Source organism: Mandrillus leucophaeus, unplaced genomic scaffold (assembly GCF_000951045.1).
Source record: "Mandrillus leucophaeus isolate KB7577 unplaced genomic scaffold, Mleu.le_1.0 Scaffold491, whole genome shotgun sequence".
Taxonomy (NCBI): domain Eukaryota; kingdom Metazoa; phylum Chordata; class Mammalia; order Primates; family Cercopithecidae; genus Mandrillus; species Mandrillus leucophaeus.
Window position 1 is genome coordinate 469529 of NW_012105265.1, and position 9052 is coordinate 478580.

At 39.2% G+C, this 9052-nt stretch overlaps 1 protein-coding gene across 1 annotated transcript in view; it reads left to right on the forward strand.

Moving 5' to 3' along the window:
* Positions 1–9052, forward strand: part of MSH3 (mutS homolog 3) — a 234120-nt gene that overhangs the window by 85987 nt on the left and 139081 nt on the right. The gene's annotated exons all lie outside the window — the stretch shown is intronic.

Below are 9052 nucleotides of genomic sequence, written 5' to 3' on the forward strand. Positions count from 1 at the left end.
TGCCTGTAGTCCCAGCTACTCGGGAGGTTGAGGCAGGAGAATGGCGTAAACCCGGGAGGCGGAGCTTGCAGTGAGCTGAGATCCGGCCACTGCACCCTAGCCTGGGCGACAGAGCAAGACTCCATCTCAAACAAACAAACAAACAAACAAACGAAATAAATAGAATGTGAGGGTGTTAGATATTTATTATGACAGAATTAACCTGATGCCTAAATTTATGAAATTCAAAGGAATCAACTTTTTGTTGTTAGAAGTGAGTGCTTTTGTCATTTTGAATAGTTTTTATTTGGAGTGGTCACAACTTCAAAAAGATATTGGAAATTTCAGGAAAGAGTGAGAAAATCCACCCAAGATAAACTGTAAAACCTTTTTTTAAAAGAAAACTTCTTATGATAACAGAATGATAACATGTGGTGATTACCTTTACTTACTAGTGAAAGAAATGGCTTAATATATAAGCTGCTCTAATGACATCTAATGGCTAGCAGCCAGGGATGCTGCTAAACATCCTAAAATGTACAGGATATCCCTACGGAACACATTATTTGGCCCCAAATTTCAACACTCCAAAACCAAACAAATATATTACAAGAAAACAAACCACAGACCTGTGTCTTTTCATTATAGACATAAAAATCCTCAGTGAAATGTAAGTACATGGAATCAGAAATATATAACAAATGATTATACATCATGACTATTGGATTTATTTCAGGCATATAGGTTTGGTTTAAAAATCTGGAAACCAATTAATCTAATCTCGCTTATCAAAAACTACATGATAGTCCCAATAGACAGGAAAAGCTCTTCGTAAGATTCAACACCCCTTCATAATAAAAACGCTGAAAAAACTACGACTAACGTGGAACTTTCTTGACCTGACAATGGACATTTAAGAAAACCTCACAGACATTAAACTTATCTGTTGTTAAGATACAGGATTCCGGCCGGGCACGATGGCTCACGCCTGTAATCCCAGCACTTTGGGAGGCCAAGACAGGCGGATCACGAGGTCTGGAGATTGAGACCATCCTGGCTAACATGTGAAACCCTGTCTCTACTAAAAATACATAAAAATTAGCTGGGCGTGGTGGTGGGCACCTGTAGTCCCAGCTACTAGGGAGACTGAGGCGGGAGAATAGCATGAACCCAGGAGGCGGAGCTTGCAGTGAGCTGAGATCACGCCACTGCACTCCAGCCTGGGCGACAGAGCGAGACTCCATCTCAAAAAAAAAAAAAAAAAAAAAAAAAAAAAGATGCAGTAATCCTCAGATCACTCTCTAAGTTCAATGCAATTTTTGTATCAAATCCCAGCTGGCTTTCTTGGAGAAATTGACAAGCTGATCCTAAAATTCATAGGATTCATATCTCTGTTTCAAAACTTGCTACGAAGTGAGTAATCAAGACAGTGTGGAGGGTGGGGTTAAAAGAAAAGACAGTGTGGAATTGGCATAAGCACAGACATATGATCAATGTGATAGAATTGAGAGTCTAGAAATAAACTTATGGACATTTGATTACTGACAATTCAGTGGAGAAAGAATAGATTTTTTTCAAACAAATGGTGCCAAGCTAGCTGTCTGTGCAAGAGAATGAAGATGGAGCCTTACTTCCTGTCATATTTGAGTTTGGAAGATAACTCAAAATGGACCAAAGACCTGTTATGAGTTAAAACTGTTACACTCTTTGAAGAAAACATAAGTCTAAATCTTTGTAACCTTGAATGAGGCAAGGATTTCTTAAGTATGACATCAAAAGCACAAGTGAGAAGAGCAAAAATAGATACGTTGAACTGTGTCAAAATAAAAACTTTTATTCTTCAAAGAACACCATCAAGAAAGTGAAAAGACAACCCATTGAATAGAAGAAGTTTTGCAAATCATATATCCAGTAAGGGACTTGTATCTAGAATATATATATATATATAAAAGTCAGTGGTAAAAAGATAACTCAGAAAATGGACAAATGATCCATATAGGTTTTTCTCCAAAGAATATATGCCAACAACCAAGAAGCACATGAAAAGATGCTCAACATCATTAAGCATCAGGTAAATTCAAATCAATGCCATTGTTAGATACCACTTTATACCCACTAGGATGGCTATAACTATGAAAAAAAAAAAAGGTATTGTCTGGGATGCAGACAAGTTAGAATCCTTGTACATTGCTAGTGGGACTGTAAAATGGTACAGCCATTTTGGAAAACAGTCTGGTAGTACCTCATGACATTTATGATCTAGCAATTCCACTAGATGTTACTTAAGACAATGAAAATATGATGTCCACATAAAAAGTTACACAAATGTTCATAAGAGCATTAGTCATAATAGCCAAAAAGTAGAAACAACCCTAACATCCATCAACTGAAGAATGGATACCTAAAATGTGTTATATGCATACAATAGAAGGTTTTTCAACCATAAAAAAGAATGAAGTACAGATACATGTTGCAACATGATGAACCTCGAAAATATTATGGTAGTTGAAAGACATCAGTCACAAAAAGTCTCGTATTGTCTGATTCCATTTATATGAAATATCCAGAATAGGCAAATCCATAGAGATAAAGATTAGTGGTTGCCTAGGGCCCTTGGGTTGTGGGGGGGAATGGAGAGTGATTACTAATGAGTATAGAGTTTCTTTTTGGAGTGATAATATCTAGAATTACATGGTGGTGATGGTTGGCCAATTTTAATATACTAAAGACCACCTAATTGCACATTCCAAGTGGGCGAATTGCATAGTATGTGAATTATATCAGTAAAGTTGATACACACACACACATACACACACACTCTCTTATCTTTTAAATGTCAGTAGTGCTGAGATTGAAAAATCTTTCTCTCTATTTTAATTCCATTCTTAAGGCAGTATCCTTCTGAGGCTTATACCCAATGCGTCATGTATTTTGAGGTATTTCTACTCTGGTTGGAGAGTGTTCCAAGCTCTTTGTGAACTTTGGTCACTGTTCACTACTGATTTCTGGTGGTTATTTACCAGGTCCCACAGAGGTTCCTAAACAACTTTGAGGACTGGTATTTGGCAAGAGTTGAGGTGACCCTTCAGCAGATCTCTGGAGCTCCTTCTATGTGCAGCTCTGTTATCTGGCATTCTGTCTCACAAATTATAGTTTCCCTGCCCCCACCAAGGAGGCAGTCATGTTGTTTACCTCATTTGTTTTTCGTCTCTCAGGGATCACAGTTCTGTGCCAAACCTACCTGAAAAGTTTTCCCCCTCACATGTTTTGTCCAGTTTTCTCATTGTTTGTGGTTGGAGGACATTTCTCATGCAGTTAATTTTTTATGATTGAAAGCAGAGGTCAGGTGGCACAATTGAACACTGCGCAGAACACTGCACAGAAAGAACAGAAGAGGAAGGCTGGAGAAAAACATTCTATTAAGTTTAAAACATGATTGCCGGTCAGGTGTGGTGGCTCATGCCTGTAATCTCAGCACTTTAGGAGGGCAGGGTTGGCTGATCACCTGAGGTCAGGAGTTCGAGACCAGCCTTGCCAACATGGCGAAACCCCGTCTCTACTAAAAATACAAAAATTAGCCAGACATGGTAGCGGGTGCCTGTAATCCTAGCTATTTGGGAGGCTGAGGCAGGAGAATGGTGTGAGCCTAGGAGGCAGAGGTTCCAGTGAGCAAGATCATGCCACTGCACTCCAGCTTTGGTGACAGAGTGAGACTTCATCTCAAAAAAAGAAAAGGTCGAACATGGTGGCTCACGCCTGTAATCCCAGCACTTTGGGAGGTCAAGGCTATCAGATTGCCTGAGCTCAGGAGTGCAAGACCAACCTGGGCAACACGGTGAAACCCCATCTCTACTAACATACAAAAAATTAACCAGGTGTGGTGGTGGGCACCTGTAGTCCCAGCCACTCACTCTGGAGGCTGAGGCAGGAGAATTGTTTGAACCCGGTAGGTGGAGGTTGCAGTGAGCTGACGTCGTACCACTGCACTCCAGCCTAGGTGACAGAGCGAGACTCCATCTCCAACAAAACAAAACAAAACAAAAACAGAAGAGGGAGATGTATGAAGTTAGAAAAGCTGTCCTAAACATTGCCCGTGTTCTAAAACTTCAGGAAAGTTAATCTTCACTTAAAAATTAGCAATGGGAAAAGAACCAAATTCAAATTTCTTACAAAATTATTATGAGAAGAAAGAGAATAAGGAGTAGGATGTCATTACAGATAATGTGTACATGCCAGAAAAACATGCTCACAGATGAAATAAAAATGACGATCTGGCTGGGCGCAGTGGCTCACACCTGTAATCCCAGCACTTTGGGAGGCCGAGGCTGGCAGATCACCTGAGGTCAGGAGTTTAAGAACAGCCTGGTCAACATGGTGAAACCCCATCTCTCCAAAAGTACAAAAAATTAACTGGGCATGGTGGCGGGTGCCTGTAATCCCAGCTTATTCGTGAGGCTGAGGAGGGAGAATTGCTTGAACCCAGGAGGCGGAGGTTGCAGTGAGCCGAGATTGCGCCATTGCGAGACTCCGTCCCATCCGTCCCACCTGTCCCACCCGTCCCCCCCACCAAAAAAAAAAAAAAAAATCTGTTTTAAAATGAGCTAAAAGACACTAAAAAAAATGATACTAGATGTGAAAGAACATCAATGAGCAGTATGAAAGCTTAGAAATGAGGTGATAGGATTTAAGAAAGAAGTATAAAGAAAAAGATCAATTTAGGACTGAAACGTAAACTTGAAAGAATATAGTAACGAATAAATGTAATACATATAGTTTTAAAGAAGTAGAATTTAAAAAGAGGGATGTGCAAAAAACTAACATAGCAGGCTTGATCACAAAGCTTTCCTTAGAAAGGCCATCCTGCAAGTTTGGCCCTTGACTGGAGTCTGGGACCTTGAATTTCAGAAGAGTTTTCACCATTTCCTGATGAGAGTGCCTCACTGTGCCTTAACTGTTTTTGCAGACAGCGTGGTTTATGCTGATCACCTACTTTCTCAGAGCTGGAATTTTGGTACATGGTGGGGAGACAGTGTCTATGGGACCAGTCTGGCATACAAATCATGGGTGCTGAGTCTCTAATGAGCTTCCCTGGTGGACAACATTTCACACGTGTTGTTACAATTCATTGCTGGGGAAATTAAGTGCATCCTGTGTGACTCCGCCTGGAGAGGATTCTTGGATTCCCGGTTCCCCCTGGATTTTGCCTTAGGCACCTTTTCCTTTGCCTGATTTTGCTTTGCATTCTTTCACTGTAGTAAATCATAGCTCTTAGTATTATTCTGTGTTGAGTCCTGTGTATCCTCCTTGAATCACTGAACCTGGCAGCGGTCTTGTGGACTCAACATACACTTTTCTCATTATTTGCCTTTCTAATGGGCTTATTGGCAGGATTTAGGAATGCAAAGTTAGTCATGTTGTTTAATTACAAATCAATTGTAAGTAAATCTACAACCCTGAAGTTTTGTAATATAATACAATTTATATTTTATAAATCACATTAACTGCCGAAAAGTTAGACAAATGGTGAATTTATGAACTCTGAAAACTGTACATACAGAAATATTTTCAGCAATAGATTTCATGTGTTATATGGTAGTTTTTTGGTCATTGTTTCCATTTTAAAATGGTATTTAAATAAATTCTGTACCCTTATTGCCTTTGTCTAAGTTAAAAAGATTGGTTTTCTTTTTTTTTTTTTTAAGCAGGGTTAGAGTAATACAGAGTCAATTTCTCTGTCCAGCTTTTGGCAAAGATGTTTCCCTCCCATTATTGAGGGAAAAAAAAGCATCTATTATATTTTTGGTGTCTGAAATATCGATAAACTATTTTCCCATGTTGTATATAAGATTTCTATGCAGGTTCACACAGCATGAATTCTAGCCAGACGTTGTTGGTGAGTTTCAAAGCACATAGAGTTTGTCTTCTTCCACAAGGATAAATAATTTAGAATTGCTTGAATGTTTCAGGTCAGTGATCAGATACTATTGGATACCTAAGGATGCTGGTAGATATAACCCTTAGTTCAAAAATATATATAATTCTAATGGAAATAGGTGCTAACAGAAGGAAATTTCATTTCTATTGGGAAGGAAGACTCCAACTCCAGAATACTTAAATTTATACTTATAAATACTTATGAAATATATGGCAATTCGAGAAGCATGGTTAGTCCTTCTTGTAGTTGCTTGATAATTATTCTAGATGGGAATCAGTCTGATTTAAGATTGCCTAGTGGTTGATCTTTTATTAAAGTCAATGTAGATATCAGTTTTAAAAAACAGCATCTAATTTGAAATTTACATTACTTGTTTAGTAAGGGCAAAAAGAAAAAACAAAAACACACATAGCAAAAAGAAAACACAGAAAACACCCACAACCAACCAAATAAAAAATCACACACACAACACATTAATACTTACATTAATACCATTAATTAAAATAACCTATACCTGTACTCTCTAAAGGTTGTGAGCTAACTTAAAAACCAACTTGGTTGTTCACAGTTACTGGTTTCTTTTTGATATTGTAGATATTGGGTAATTATATGTAGATGAAGGCTGTAAGCCTTCTACCCCACCCGCTGTGTACCAGGTAGTGGGTTAATTCAAACTGAATTCTGCCGCTCATTTAGATACTTTTTAGCAAGCAGGCACAAAAACAGTCATGTAAACTCTTCTCTAGCTCTATGAAATTCCAATTCTGTCTTTTTGGTATTCTGTCAGTACCTTGTTTCAGTGGTCCACTTGAGGCATATGCAACATTATCATAGCGACAGTTCACTTTTAGTTGGAGTCAGGGAACAAACCCTGAGATAATGGGTAGAACAGGGGATGCTTTCAGAATCCTAAGCCTTAAAACACCATCCCTTAGGGTATGGTCTGTTGGATTTATAGGATTATTATACCCTGTTCACGTGAGGGAGGAGGCAACTGGGCAGTATTTCTGGACAGCCCACAAACTTCCATACCACAGTGAAAAATTATGTCTTACACATCTGTTGTTGACAGAAGATAAAGGCAACTAGCTGAGATGCTTTTAGGAAAGGCTGCTAGATTGTGGTTTCTTGATTAGTCTCATGCCAACTGTTATGGCCTGAATGTTTGTGTCCTTCAAAATTCACATGTTGAAACCTAATCACTACTGTGGAGATATTAAGAAGGGCGCTTTTACTAAGTGATTAGGTTATGAGGGCAGAACGTTTGCAAATGGGATTAATGCCCTTAAATTAATAGAAAAGACTTAAAGGAACTGTTTGCCCCTCCTCCATGTGAAGACACACAGAAGGTGCCATCTATGGAGACTGCGCCCTCACTAGACACCAAATCTGCTGGCACCTTTATCTTGGACTTGACATCTTCCAGAACTCTGAGCAATAAAATTCTGTTTACAGACTGCCCATTCTGAGGTATTCTGTTATAACCCAAATGAACAAAGATGCCAACTAAGCACCCTTCTAGAGTCGATGTCTGATTAGGGCACTAACATGTTAACTAGTCACTCCTAGGATGGACTTAGTTAAACCTAATTGTCAGAACAGCGAAAGTAAGGACTCATATCTAAACATATGGGTAACTGGTTAGATACCAACTCAGAGCCCAGGCTATCAGCCGAACTTCCAACTTAGATCTTTGACCATGAATTCAAGTGAGCTCTTGTCAGCTACATAGCCAATCACTGCCTAACTGTTTCTTCCTGTAAATAATGTTTTACATTTTATAACTATCTGGCTATTTCACAGACAGTTCTGGAGCTTTGTGATTCAAAGGGAAAAAAATAAAGCCAACCTGGTTTTCCCATAGGAAGATGGCAGACATTTGTAGAGCATCTACTGTCCGCTGAGCCCTACAAGTGGTACAAAATGAATTAAGACATAATTCTTGCCTTCAGGGAGCTTAGATCTATTAAGGAAGGTAGAGGCACAACATAAATTGCTGTAATTCAAGACAAATTAAGTTAACTGCTACAAGAGGGAGAGAAAGGGCTGAACACCTGTTTTCCTTCAGTTTTGGAATTGCTTCCCTCTGAAAATCATTAACAGATTATCATTCTTTGGAAGCTAGCTCAAACCTGTCACAGATACATTACACCACCAAAGGACAGCATTCAGTTACTAGGCAACGTTCCTAATTTGAGGTAAAGTATTTCTCTTTTCCAGGGCTTTGGGGCCTTAGTCAAAGGAGTCATCTAGAAGTGAAGGAATCTCTTTTGGGTACTGGTTTTTCGGGCTCTGATTTTAGGTTCTCTAAAGTTCTGGGTGATGGCTTGTTTTCTTAACTCGGGAAACTGGACGTTACCTAAAATTACAGCTATGAGAAGGGCGGTTAAGTTTATAGCACAAACACTTATGCCTTTCTTTTGTTAAATAATTTAGTGACCTGCTGTTATTTTCCTTGCCTTCAAAAATAAGCTCTCAAGCCTGTAAGGGCTATTGACAGAAACATCTAAGGACTGGCTGATAAAGGAAATTGAATTACTGCATTAGTACTGCATTGATTAGTACTTCTTAACATGAATTGGAATTGTACATACATTTATTAGTCATGCTGTAGCTCATTCTCAAATCTTTTTGAAATTTATTGAAATTCTAATTTGTTTTGGATAGATACAGGGACAATAAGGAGAGTGTGAATGCTTTAACTGAGTTTAAGGAAGTAACAGTGTTTTATACCCACTAAATGTGGCCATGGTAATGTGTGTTTTTTTTCTTTTCTTTTGGAGACGGAGTCTCACTCTGTCACCCGGGCTGGAGTGCGGTGGCACAATCTCAGCTCACTGAAACCTCCGCCTCCTGGGTTCAAGCGATTCTCCTGCCTCAGCCTCCCGAGTAGCTGGGACTACAGGCGTGTACCACTACGCCCCACTAATTTTTGTATTTTTCGTAGAGACGGGGTTTCATCATGTTGGTTGGCCAGGATGGTCTCAATCTCTTGACCTGGTGATCCACCTGCCTCGGCCTCCCAGAGTGCTGGGATTACAGACGTGAGCCACTGCTCCCAGCCGCATGTGTGTTGTTAATTACAGAGAAAATAACACTTGTTGCATATGTTAGAATCTTTTTTTTTTTTTTTTTTTT